Genomic DNA, 15,306 nt, shown 5'->3' with positions numbered 1-15,306 from the left:
ACTTTATTTTTAAAAAATATTGCAACCTTATTTTCTTATATAAAAATTTAATGAGATTATTAAAAATATATAATAAATTAATTTAAAATAATGGATTGAGACTTATAGGATTTTGATGTAATATGATTTTTCATTTTTATAGACGTGGCAATTATTCATTTAGATACTGGCGCCTGGTTTAAAACCGCGAGTAACGAATAGCGAGTATAGTCGGTCATAAGCATTGAAAGAGACGTACTGATACTGCCAACCGAGAAAGAGAGTGAGGTCAAATTGAGAATGAACAATGATCTTGAAGCTCCAAGAAGAATAAAAGTAAAGAAGATTTTCCGAGGGATCTGAAAACCAGAGCAAGCTTTTCCCACTTGAGTAAACGAGGTCATTTGTACATCCAGTACGCTCCTCCTCGGTTACGGGGCTAGTCGGCCAATTTAAACTACCACGACTATACCGAGACTACCAAGACTGCCAAGACTACCTAGATTACCAAGAGGGCGACCCTCAAGCTAACGTTTGTGCGATAGAGAAACAAGAACTTGCTGTGATTGCCGTCATTCCCATGGAATTGCTTCAGGATTCTCTTATTCTTATTATTATATATACCTATACCTGTACCTATATATTGTCTAAAATACATTGTAACCTACGACACAGGTTTTAGATTCCACATGGAGAGAACCAGACTAAAGGTACATAGTCTACTAATATATATATATGTATATTTATACTTGAGACTTTGTTCTCATTTCCGGACATATGATGAGCCCATTACACACATACTATTAAAACAAACTCTATACTTTCAATATCTTTATTTTAATTAATAACTTTTTTTTTTGTTCTTAAATTTATTTCATTCCAGAATAGCATTATTACAAATTTTTATATTTATCATAATTATAATTAGTTGATAATAAATTTAATCGTTTAAGAAATTTTGAATGATACTACACAAGTTAACGCATATTTGAAATCTCTCGATTGAAATTCTATTAACAGAACACTTTGAAACTATGCGCGGTTGTTTAATCACCCGAATTATTCACGCTTCACTTGAGATACATTATAAGCATTGCTTTATCTATATATGTATATATAATATAATACATAGCATGATTGACGTATATAGATTAAGTGTTGAAGAACAATTAAGTTAAATTAAATTTATCGAAAGAAATTTATGTTGGTGCTAGACAAACCAATTTATTGATTATCGATATATAATAAAATCCCCATGGTAATTTTATTATGTTCTTTGACCTACATATTGTTTCTGAAACTCTATAACCATCACTTCCTTCGAAAGGTTTATAAATTTTTTATAAAATATATCAATCAATTGATTCGATAGAAACGAAAAAAAAATTAAAAAATGACAATTAGTGCCTGTAAGATATTTGATGTCGATGATAAAAAAAAAAAAAAAAAAGATGGATGAAGTGGGATATAAAGTGAAATGTCTAAAATGCTTAGTGACCTCAGTATGTTCTTATTGTAACTCTTTTGGCTCATAGCCCAAGGAATAAAAGATTTTCGATTAATCTTTACATAACATAGTTAAGTATATGATGCCGTCGTAGAACTAGTCAGAAAATTTATAAATTTGTCTGTCCACGAGAGAAGGAAACAGTTCTGGCCTGAGGCCAACCTCTGTATAGGTGTAGGTGATGTAATGTCGTTATCCACCCTGGTAGATATGCTTACAAAAATTACTCTGAAACTTGTTGGTTACGACGGCCATTACACTCCCTTCACCTCTTCAAAGCATTTAACCGACAACTATCTTCATGATTTGTACACTCGGAAGCCGCTTAATTAAACTTTGTTCGAAAGCTAAAACTCGACCTATGAATTGTTTAGTTAAATAATTAATATAATAGTTATATATAACTAGTAAAAACCTAACCAAGTTTGGTGAACTTATATAAAAAATGTAGCATAAGCACTGATAAATGGGTAAATACTGAAAAATCACGATCCGAATAAAAAGAAAAATTGAAAATTTATGTTCATGTATAATGCATAGTTTAGTTGTACAGCCGAATGGGCCGCCGATGAATGTGTGCTATTTAAACTCACCGAAAATCCTTTATATAGAAGCTGAAAGGAAATCTACTAAAGATAAAAGTCTAATGTTGATGTTGATGTGGATGTAGGGATAGAGTATGAGAAAAACGAGTAACCTCATGAATGAGGTTGTTACACCCTTTTGAAATTGAAACCACTGACTTGTATATTATCCACACAGTCTATATACATACATATATAATCTAGAGCTGAGATATATATCTAAACGGTATTTGTAATTATTTTTATGTTTTTTAATTATCGTCGTATCATTAATTTTTTTCTCTCAATTAAAACAAATTTATTTTTAAGTGATACTTGATTAATTTCAAAATATATATAAAATTTTTTTTTTTTGTCATTGGATTAATAATTACAAAATGTTATTTATATTTTAATTAGTATATCAATCAACAAAATTGATTTATTAATTAATTTCATATGCACAATTTAAAAGTAAAATGAATAAAACGAAATTTTAATTAAATTTTTGAATTTAATGTATACAAGCTATCATGTCAGAACAGTGACTTGTGACAGTAATTTAAAAAATTTTTTTTAAATTAAATAAAGTACTATATTGATATATATATATTTTATATTTAATTTACAAAATTGAAATGTATGTTTCAAGAGATCCATTAGGACAATATTAAATAAATTTAAAAACTTTTTCTCGCAAGCGCATATTATATTATTGTAACATTTAATTTAATAAAATATTAAATGCTAAATCGGATAATACTTTTAAAAAGTCTATGTTTTTATTAGTAAAAAGCTCATAACCATTATGGAATGTCTTTCTTAATTTTCTTGTCTTTACACCATTACCTGATAATGACATAGTTAAGAAACTTGTCGACAATATTGACGTCTACTTTTGACAACGAGGTCGAACGACTGGAAAATTTTGTTTTGAAAACTTAATAAAATAAAATAATAGCGCAAGATACTTTGTTACAGAAAAAAATAAAAAAAAAATTTATTAAAATAATGAGAAAAGCTTTTATCATTTTTACCATCACACAACTAATTAAACTGAATTTAAAGAAAAATCTCATGTAAAATGTATTACAAGTGCAGTGAAATAAAAATAAAATGTATGGATTAGTGACATACATAAGCGTTAAATTCTCGGAAAAAGAGAGAAAAAAAAGTTATTGAAAAATTTAAAGACGCAGGTCACGGTAGAATTCGCTCGATGAAAGCATGATTGTGGTAAAGGTGCGGTCGGACAAGTCACCAGAGAATCAATGAATGTTTTATGCTTCGCACGTGTGTGTTGGAGCTTGATTTTCTGCGACAAGGGTATCCCTAAAGCTACAAAAATCACACACAGACACATAGATATCTATATATAAAACTAAAAGAGATAAATGTATAGGTGTTTTAAAATATGTAATTTAAAAAATACATTAACGTTTGTAAAGTTAATGAGCTTTACTATCATATAATTTACTTGTGTTAATGTTAATTAATCATGAAAATAAAAAAATTATTTGTAAATCATACAAATCTTTCGAAATAGAATTATTGACTTTAGCGCATAATTTAATAGATATATTTTATTTTCAATCCAAATAGTCGATCGATTTATTATATATTATATTAACTATAAATACTGTTAAATTATTTGAATTAACTATTCGACTATATATTTTCTATATTTACTTAAATTCCCAAATGAGGATGATTAAATATGCGCTAATAAAGTAAATATGAAACAATTATTATTATTTGCAACAATATTAAATAAATAAGTTAGATTATTACAAGTAACATTATTTGAGTATTAAATACTCGCTTTTAATTAAATAATTAAATGGATGAGTATATGAAGTAAGCAATTTTCATATAGGCATAAAGTTCTGCAGTTCTACTGTAATAATTTCACACATTTGATTACATTTGTGGTATATATATATATCTACATACAAACGGGGAATAATTAAGCACTAAGTAGTTGCATTAGTAAGTAAAAAGGTAAGCACAATTATAAGGTGAGATTGCAAAAGTTATAAACAGTTAATAAGCTTTTAATATTTTTCATTTAATTAAATAAAAATCTATCGTTAATAAAAAATTTTTTTTTATTCTATTAAAAAAAAATATAGAAATATTTATCGAATACTATGATGAAAAAATTACAAAATGAAACAATATTGAAGGTTAAAAAATTAAAAGTATAATAAAAGTGTATAGAATGTGTGTTGAAAAAAAAAAATTCTGGCAATGCTCCAATAAAGATAGTAGCCAATATTTTTTATTATTGTATTTAAAAATTTATCCTATATAGAGATAAATTGAAAAAAATTTTATATGTTTTATTTATTTATAATTGCAAATGAAAATTGAAGTAATTTTTGGATATAAAATTTAGGTCAAAGTTGGTTTGTGTATGCTCTGCCAAGAGTTTTTAGCTTTTAGACAGAGGACGCAGGGTCATCATGAAGAGTTTTGTTTGTTGCCTACTCGGCTATTCATCTCTTTGAACTTGTGTCTTGTTTACTTTGAAGACACTTTTACTCGCGTTCAATTAGTTTGCAGATGAGTCACTCATTTTACAGTAGATAGTATAGTATAGTCTTAATATTACACTGGATGATGCTTCCGTATATAGTCCCGTGTCATAACTTGCGACCCAAAAGTAAGATGAACCTTGACAATTTTTTTATTTATTTATTTTTATTTTTTATTTCTTTTCATTCCCCACATGCATTTAATTACTCTTGTAATTCCATCAGCTTAAATTTTATTCCCAGTAACTCTCAGGTAGTTGATATATTTTTTTTCCTTCTTATGTTAATGCTAAAAAATAAATAAACTTTTTTTTATTTTTCTATTTTTATTGATAATATGTATGTCTACACTTTAGAGTACTTGTCAATAGACGATCTACTACATTATACTACAACGCACTCATTTTCATAACAATGAGATTGAGTGGAGTCTTGGCTGGTGAATAAAGTATAGTTGAACCAATTCAACCAATTGCTTCATGCGTCTATCCTATTCAATAGAATAATAATAATTCAAACGACAAAATGACAATGCTCTGTCATCTACAGAAAAACGATTTATCTATTATCAAATTTTATTTTATCACTGACATCACTAACAAATAATAAATATACTCAGTTGTATAAAATTTTATTATTTTATAATTAATTTTATTTAAAGATAATTTAACTAACTTGAGATAAATTCGTTTAAGCTGTCACTAAATTTTAAATCAAGATAACCGATGTATATATATATCATTTTTCTCGGTATTTTCCTTTTCAGAGTGTCTTTGATCTCTCGAGTATCTAATTCACTTTAACAGAACTACACCATCAGACGGTTTTAAGCTTTTATACTGTAATAATATAATTTTATTAACCGTCAGTTTGCCAGTTTTTATCACTCATAAAAATTTATTTATTTTTTATTATATAAATTATTTGATCATTATATAAATTTACTTTTCAATGATAAATTTATATCGAAACTATAAAAAATCTATATTATTGTATGGTTTTACTTTTTATTGTGAAATATAATTTCAATAATAATTTACGGTTTCCTAGTTAATGAGGCTTCAGGTGATATGATAACTTACAATACCTATTTATAACAATATTTTTTTTTTTGATACAGTAGCATGAGTTTTAATGAAAAAATATTTATAGATATAATAAGTGAGTCTTAATATTGATATTAAAAATAACAACAAGGTAAAACAAGTGTTGTAATTTACTTGAGTAAATATCTTGTCGCCAGTTTTAACTACAAATTTGTCCACACTCATTTCCATATTTGTCGATAATTGTAATAACGAATTTATGTAGTACATTACTGAATCAAGTGCTATTCTAAAAGCTCATGTTAATGTTCTACATTTCCGCTTTGCTTCTGTTCATTCCATCAGCTTTACTTCACTTTTTCATTTCATCTATTATTATTATTTTAAATATTTTTTTTCGAAAATATATTTCCAATAATAAGTATTAGATTATTGAAATTAAATTAATTAATTAATAGTATTACTAAAAAATGTTTTATTTGGTAGTAGAATAATAGTTGAGGGTTATCTCTGTCTTTACGAGACATTGAGGATTTTATATTTATCTAGTACGTAAATAAGCATTTAGTTGGATCAACGTATAATAGGTAACATTTGTATGAAAAATCCAGCTCATTTTTCGACTGATAAAGTCTAGTCTACACTCGTAGCAAATGACGATCTATTAATACTACAACAACTAATACTACTACTGCTACTAGTATAAAAAAAAAAAAAAAAAAAAAACACATTTTCTACTTACTAAATTAATGATCTAAAAATTTTGTCAATCAATAAGTGAACGAGATTGAGATAATTAATAAATAATAATAATAACGAATAATGATATATATGAGACAATAAATCACAATAAATGTAGTATGGAAGATTGTATAATCAATGGCGAATTCAATCGCGCGAACATATTCATCAATTAAATTGATAGTTTCTCAATTCCGGATTCCGGTTTTATCTATATGTTATCTATACCGTAAATTATTATTGCGTGTCGGCGATTATTTGACGGGCAAAACTATACGCTAGTATATAGTATAGTATCAACTACTATCGTTTGCTCTCCGCTGTCCGCTGTCCGCTATCCGTTGATGGCTGATATGATGCTACTTTGGTTTCGTGTCATATATGTATGAATCCTACCAGATTTTAAATTCAATTCTCATCATCATTATCAAAATGCATTTATAATTATTTATTGTTAACTCATCGCTGACTATTTACATTTCATATGTTAAGTTTATTTGTCTTATCAATTGTATTGCCATTTATACAATAAATTTTATTAATTTTTTTAAAGGCATACTTAAATTACTTTATTAATTTTATTTTTTAATTGGCAATAAAAATTGCGAATACTGATAAAAAGTTTAGATACTTAAAATGGCGTATGGCCAAAAGAAGCTGAAGAGAATATCTAGTCCTCTGTATGCGTCGCTTCCGGCGAGACAAACTTTTCTGGAGCCCACACCAACGCCGAGATATAAGTTCTGGTAATTTTTATGACGTCAGCAAAATTTATTGTCAAGTAAGAAAAAAATATGAAATAAAAAAAATTAAAAAAATAATAATAATGCGTATGATAAGATAAAAATGTTTAAAAGTTAGAAGAAATTTTTTTCTCTACTCCAAAAAAAAAAAAAAAAAAAAATGAAACAAACTTTTAATGCTCCCTATACAAAAAATGTTATCTATTTATGTTAAGGTTATAAGTCGAGACACTTAACAATTATATCATAAACTATCTTTATGAAACTTTTATTCGTAAAATATAAAATTAATGATATTGTTAATTTACTGTAAATGTAAATGAACATTCTGTGCAGATTAAATTATTTTAAAATTCATGTTGATGCTTTTCGCATTATTATTATTTAACATATATACGTATAAAAAAATTATCATTAAATATATTCGCAACAACTTGTGAAAATTTACCTCAAAAGTAAGTTTACTTTAACGTTTATAAATAACGAAATGGTAAAAGAGAGAGAAAGAGAGAGTTTCACGCCTGTTTCTTCGTGCTAGCATGAAATCACGATTACAGTAACCTGAATATCAAGTTTGTTAATGCGAGTTCACCGAATACAATTCAGTGTATACGATTATATTATTTCTCTTCTTATTTGCCGCTACCGTCGTTACGTTGTCGTTGGTGTCTAAACTTATTATCCATTTCTCAACAAGATAAGCTTCTACATTATTTTTTTTTTAAGATAAAAACTTACATTTATACTATTGATATTTGTATCCATTTAATGTAGAGACGTATATGCTCTTTTTGATATGCCAAAGAAAATCACATCAAAGACTTCTGGTTAAATATGATATGAAAGCTATATTATATGTACATATATATATATTTGTAGGCGTTTATAACGGAGCTGTTACCAAGCAAACTGTGGCGAATCAGGTTAACCGACTAATTTCATCTCTCAACCCTCTATACTACCCTTTACTTGCTGCAGTTTCTCTAATCCTTCGTATTATCCCAAAGCTTTCTGGTAAACAGAAAAGTAAATAGTAACAGGTTAAAAATAAATTGGAAAATGTGAAATACTCAAAAGGATTACTCTGTGGAAAATATCATTAGCAAACCATATCTATATATACTACTTTTTTTCAATCGTTTTGGTTTTTTTTTAAATTATGGTTTTTTATTTATTGATAATCTCATAATTATTTGTGCTCAAAACGCGGCTATTAATTTATTAAAATATAAATTATTTAAGAACTATCCGACAAAATTTTAAATATTGATCACGAAAATAAAAAAAATTAATTTAGTATATACGGTAGATTTTAATTTATTACTTGAAGCTGTTCGATCCACGGTTTATAGAAATTTATTTATTATTATGGCTTTGTGATTAATTATTTTAAAAAAATTTATCCACAGCAATTTTTATTTTTAGTAATAATTTATATTCTACCGAACTACAATAAAAAATCAAGTTTTTAAAATATTTTTTTTTCTTTTGACTAAATAAACAAATTTATGTTAAATTTTTATTCTAATACAAATATCAAATAATTGTAAAAGAAATATGTAAATAGAATAATGTTAAAATTTTTGTGTTCAGTCCTGTGGAATGCCGAGTATGTAAATGTCGATGTAGTCGATGATCATGATTGTAATATATACGATGCGCGTTGCAAACTATTCAGGTCATTTTTTATCACAACTTTCTCCTATATAATCAGATTTTTTTTTTTTTAACGAAATGTGCATTTGTGCGCATAAATTCATGTATTTTTGTTGGAGTTGAATAAAAATATTTTATGTACCGAAAATTCATCAACCCTAAACTAAAAATTTCAATATCGTGTAATTTATGGGCATATTGTTTGAAAGAAAAAAAAAAATCACTCGAATGAAGGGACTTAAAAATGAGTTAGATAGTCGATAATGGCAAAAAAATAAAATAAAGGGAGATTAAATAAATCAGTGGTTACTACGGTATTTCTAAAGCTAGGATCGTATTTAACATTTAAAGTAGATTTTGATTAAAACTATCAACAGTCCATCCAGTATTATGAGATAGTTACTCGTAGTGAAATGAGTGCAGGATGATCAGGATTCTATATATGTACCCATACTTTATGTCTTTCTTTCTTTTTCCTCGTCCGCAATATAAAAACGTTTCATTTTTTTATTTTTATCGTTACTTTTTTCTTTTATTAGATAGTCGTTATTCAAGGATGACTTTCTGTAAAGACAGTTGAAATTTTCACATCACGAAAGTTAACTCTCGTTTAAAATCGAACAATAAAATTTCTATTTCCTTCAATTCTCAAACTATTTTATAACTATCAGGAATAAGAACGAATGAGAATAAAAAAATGATTAAACGTTATCCGGAACTCTTGATTTTAAAAAAATGACATAGTTTCATTAATTAAATAATTTTATTTTACTTTTTGTAAAAAATAAATTCTGACTTTAATAGTTGTGATAAATTACGATTTGAATTAATTATCACATTGTTTTATTTATTGTTACTAATATTGTTATTTAAATTATAATCAGTGTGATAGATATAAAAAAAAATTAGATAAATTTGTTATTAACGTTGTATAAAAAATTTACTGAAATGAAGGTATGTTAGATATGAAAAAATTCATGAATAGATTATCAGGAAGATGTAATCGTCATTATCCACTTACTTTTAAAGATAGATCAAATGGTAATTCGTATTCCGTGAGTACTTGGGTGAGGCTCGTAAGGGCAAAACGTAGGTCGAGTCGTTAGTGATAATAAAGAAAGAAGGAGAGAGAAAAAAAAGCAGAAAAGAAAAGTAATAAAAGGAAAATGAGGTGAACAAGGATCTATGGAGGTGACTGAAGGAGAACGCGCGTATACACCCACAAAATAGAGAATGCGAATGAGAGAATTATACAGTGGTGAAAATTTAAGTATCATCAACGGTCTTCCACTACTACATGTTACTCTTAAAATTAAATTATCGTTTCTGTATGTAAATCATTTGTAAGAAAAGAAAAAAAAAACATTTTTTTAACCCATTATACACTCATTTTAATTTACTATATATCTTTAACATCATTTTCACCTTCATACATCATTATAAATCTATTCATTTGTGTCTTTTTATATTTAATTTACCAATTCAATTTTATTTTTATTTATATACGTACCATTGAAATAAATATAACCCAATCCGAGAAAATGTGCTTTGTAAAGCGATTCATGAAAAAAAGTCTCAAACTCTTTATGGAAATTGAAATCTCGTGTTAACTTGAAAACACTCTTTTGTTATTATTATTATTTTTTATATTTCGACCTTTCTTATTTTAAATCCATTAAATACTGATGATTATAAATAAATAACCATGGCAAAGAAAAAAAAACAGTAATTTCTATTGAAGGTGGTATTAAATTACTTGAGTTCAGAAACAAGAACTGTAGATTGGCGAGTGTATCATATTTTTAAGCATCAGAGCAGAATGTTAAGAAGAGTGCCAAGGGTATGTTGGATTCAAACAAACTCGGATATCAAAGTTACCAAACGATTTCGTAGATTCAAACTAAGTCGACGAGATCTAGAATTGAAACATAAGTTTACTTGACAAAGTACCCAGGCTACGTATATATCTGTTCTCCAATTTCTTCTCTCTTTCTCTTTTACTGACATCTGGTATGCTTACACCTTTTGTGCACACGATACTATATTACTATATTACTATACATAGTGTGCTGTTGCTACTGCTACTGCTACTGCTACTGGTTAGTATTGAACGTGATAGTGACGCCACCACCAAGTGTTAAGCTCAGTTTAACCCCATGCCTCGTTCACCCGAATCTCTACGCTATAAATTACTACTGAAGCCGTTGAATCTCTGTGGCCTCGCGAAGCTATCAGACTCACTGAGATTAATAAACAAATAAAAACAAAGATACATATGTTAAATAAATCCGCAGATTTATATATAAATCTAATCAAATGACTAAGATGCTGGAAAATAAAATTGGCATTCTTATTTATTATTTTTATGCAATAATATCCAGTTGTGTATGTAAATTGAAATATTTTCTTGGCAACTATTTTTAAGGATACAAAGTAAACGGGCCGAGTACTACATATGTATTGTATATAAAATATAAAATAATAAAATCGGGTTACGTTGCTACAGCCAGCCAGCGTCAATGATAACGATGTGTTATGAGGTCGATTCATAATTCACAATTTATATATTTCGTAACCTCCTTTTCGTATGCCATCAATCTTTTCAGCAATATTTAAATGGGTTAAAGGTTGTCTTTTTTTTCTCATTTGTCTTAAATGATTGCAATACAAAAGTATAAATATAGTATTGTATATATTTGTATCTATATATAGACTTTGAGACAAAGTTCAAAGACTTTCAATAGTCAATGAGGTTTTCAGTCTAGACAAATAGTGATAAAGAGTACGACTATTACTATACAACTTTTAAAAACAGAAAAGTTAAACTTTTTAAAAAGTTAGCCATATCCTTGTACGCTGCATGCTTCAGTTATTCCTTGGATCTTTTACTCACGAGAAAATGGATCGTGTTATTAGAGTAGATGTAAAAGTACTCATGTCATTTCCAGAACACATTGTTAAAAGCACCTTTAAATTTTAACTTTTTTTTTGCTTATTATTATTTTTCATATTATATTAGAAAATTTATGATGATTAAGATAAAAAATCGATATTGACACTAAAAAAAATCCTATTGGATATGATAATTTTTTTTTTTTATCTACTTTAATTATGAAATAGCATCCAATTACAATAACTAATTAGACGAGATTCGATTGAACGAGGGATCTGCTTTACATACGTAAAAATTGGCGCCAGCGTAAAAAAAATTAGGTCACTACAACGGTATAGTTGTTATTACGTAACTTTTAATGGTCCATGTAAATTAACGTCTCTGGTGTAGTGCAAAAAGCGCGTTGCATACAAAAATACTCTTTTCTACTCTATATGTATATGCATAATATCATGTATGCATATATACGAGGAAGAGAAAACGTATGTTTGGTCTTTAAACAAATAATTCATCACTGGTCCATTAAAAATACTCGGTTGTTACGAACAAACAAAAAATTAAATTTAAAAATAAAATAAAAATATTACCTTGTACTTGCTGGCCACCTTTGTTAAAATATTTGTTTCGCCGTCTTTTTTTAATTTTTCTCCTACTCACTAGCCCGGGTTGCCTTGGGTTACTGTCCAGTGAATCATGATTTAATTCAATACTAAACTTTGTCGATCACTGGATTATTGGAACTCAAACACACTGAATATTAGTCTGCACACGTAAATCTCAAAGCAGTTTGATATTTAAAAAAATAAATAGATATTCAATCGTACGTGAGTGAACATGTAATCAGTCATGTTTGATATCATCATTATTTAATGTATAAAACATTATTATAATTATTATAATTCCACTAAAGTATACATATTATCGTATATGGTCATCAATCTTGTCGTGAACTCTATCGCATTTCACGTAACCAATCCATTACCTATCATTCACCTTTGTAACTTCTAGTCACTGTACAAACTTATTTAACAGTTTTTACAACAACAACAACAACTTTAATAATCATTACAATGAACAAAATAATAATAATATATACTTTTTATTTTTAATAAAAAAAAATTGTCTTCTTTATATCGTTACTTTATGTGATAACTTGGAGTATAAAAAATAATTTTAAAATATATAAAGAAGGGTAGTATAAAGTTTACATTTAACTTTAACACACAGCACTCAAGTCTTTGTACTCAGTTCACACTTACCACTGTTACACTTTATGAAACTTTACTCATATGACATTAACTGGATTTTAGATAAACTTTGCAGTACAAGTCCCATTATGCTCATCCTCTCTTTTACATATAAATAAATATATCTCTGTAATTATATCTCTAAGTACAGTATTTATATTTATAAAATTTAAATAACTTTAGTGGTACGATTGACATTATCATGATATAAGTTTATTTTAATTAATGAATCTATCTAATTAAACAAAATAAATATTTGTTTTTAAAAATATTGTTTTAATTTTTAATTATAACCAAAGTAATACAGTCAAATGATGAAGAAACCTAAACAAAATTTATATGATATAAGCTGTAAAGTCTAATTAAGTAGTAAAGTGAATATGTATATTTATAGATATATGTTTAGTAGAATATTAATTTTAAATAGTGGGTACATTTAACCACGTAGAGTCAATCTTAGTTGGGGTAGCGCGCTTGACAAGGGGCGCGGCGTTACTGAACACCAAGCAACACCAAGTTCAACCAGATACCCAGTAGTATAAACCTACTATATAGGCGAACCGACGACCGAGTCCTCCTCAATCATGCGCGCCCTCTTTCCACTGCATGCGTCGCTCTTACTGCAAAACACTCTACTCTGCGCGTAGTAAGTCTCTTTAACATCTAAGTACTTGTACAAGCCTCTAAACATTCATTTATATATTTTTATCTTCCCGCTATGGATATTGAAAATTCAAAAAAAAAAAGTTTAAATTATTCGTATCAGTCCGATTTTCAAAAATCCTGTTCGGAATAACTCTACACAATATGCAGGTTTTTTGTTCAATATAGTGTCCTCTGGTAATAAAAACTCCGAAAGTTTTGATGAAAATTTTATTTTTTGAAAACGACGACGGGTTAGACCAGGGAAGTGGAAGGAAGATTAAGGTGGATGCCGTCCATGCATTTCTATCGAGAGTAGTACATAACTTTGCTCCGGTTTTTTGTTTATTACGATGTCCATTAGTAGAAAAAAATGCAAAATCTCAAAAAAAAAATATTTTTTTTGATAAATCGACGTCAGGCAGTTACAGGCAGATGCCACTATCTATGTGGTTTTTGAAAAATGGCTCGTAACTATTTTTCTGATGGGAATAATTCTACACAAGATTAACGTTTATTGTTTATTTTGATGTCCTCTAGTAGGAGAAGCCCAAAAAAACTCATGAGAAAAAATTTTTTTTGTTAAGTAACAATTCTTACGTATGGCTATCGATAGTGAATTATTATTTTTTGATTCCCTCCTGACTATTAAATTTAATGTAAATTTAATCGTCAGATAAAAAGCTAAAAAAATAAAACAAACATTTTGTTTAACAATATTCTGAGATATATAGATTTAAAATTTATATTGATACCGCATAGTATTGTGTGTGTTGGTAATGTACAATCGGATTTTCTTGAATCATGACCACCGAGCGTATTGTTATTGCCCTCAAGAGAGTAATTGATTTGAGGGAAAACAATATTGTCGCCTAGAATACGTTGCACATGTGATTTATCAACTTGGTTTTGAACGTTAATTTTACCATTCTACTTTTCATGTCTTCTTTTGAATCGAAAACTTATTGAAATAACAAAAATTATTTTATCAAACAATGTTATAGATAAAATAATAAAATATATGCATTTATATATATCTTTAAATTACATGACTAATTTAACGACGTAATAGTCACGGCGAACATAACGTTGGTTTTGGTTCTCGTTTATAGGTGATACTTAGATGGTGAACAATGTAAACTTTGAGTAACAGAGTTGGTTTCCTATTGGTAGATAGATTTAGACAATAAATTATACGACGTGAGCCCGGAATTTACTTCCGTTGACGTTGCACTTGACTATACATAAACATTTACAATACATAGTTTTAAATTTAAATATCATATTATTTTTATTATATATTATTGAATAAAGATAAATAGACATTCACTAATTTGGTCATCAAGTTATTAAAACAAGTGGTTTCATTAATAAACTATTTATTATTATTTTATATATCTTACAAATACAAGCCGGTTGCTTTTATCACCTGGAGAGTAAAACCCAAGTGTGGACAAAGTACAGAGGTAAACAACTTATATTCCCTCAACGGGAGTTTTACACCTGCAATTCATTTGTGGTTTCAGATAAATTACTTTTGTACTTGGCACTTTTCAGTATAATTTTTTATGAAACTTTTGTTTTACTTTTCCCATATTTTCATGTCTGAATCATTCAATAAATATTCAGAAAAGATTTTGAAATAAGAAAAATTATAAAAAAAAAAACTTTTAGTATAGGGGAAGGGGGGGCAAAAGGGGGTAGGGTAGGCAAAACGGGGTACCCCCAAAATTTTATAAAAAAAAATTTTAT

The 15,306-nt window shown here is 27.6% G+C and overlaps 1 protein-coding gene across 2 annotated transcripts in view; it reads right to left on the bottom strand.

The window, feature by feature from the left end:
* Positions 1 to 13,408, bottom strand: part of LOC130670717 (uncharacterized) — a 68,337-nt gene extending 54,929 nt beyond the window's left edge. For both annotated transcript variants that reach the window (XM_057474152.1, XM_057474171.1), the window contains exon 1: positions 12,253 to 13,408. The gene's annotated coding sequence lies outside the window, so the exon portion shown is untranslated. The remainder of the gene's footprint in view (positions 1 to 12,252) is intronic.
* Between the last annotated feature and the right edge of the window lie 1,898 nt (positions 13,409 to 15,306).

This window comes from Microplitis mediator, chromosome 1 (genome assembly GCF_029852145.1).
Source record: "Microplitis mediator isolate UGA2020A chromosome 1, iyMicMedi2.1, whole genome shotgun sequence".
In the NCBI taxonomy this organism is placed as follows: Eukaryota; Metazoa; Arthropoda; class Insecta; order Hymenoptera; family Braconidae; genus Microplitis; species Microplitis mediator.
This window is presented reverse-complemented; position numbering and strand designations above follow the sequence as displayed.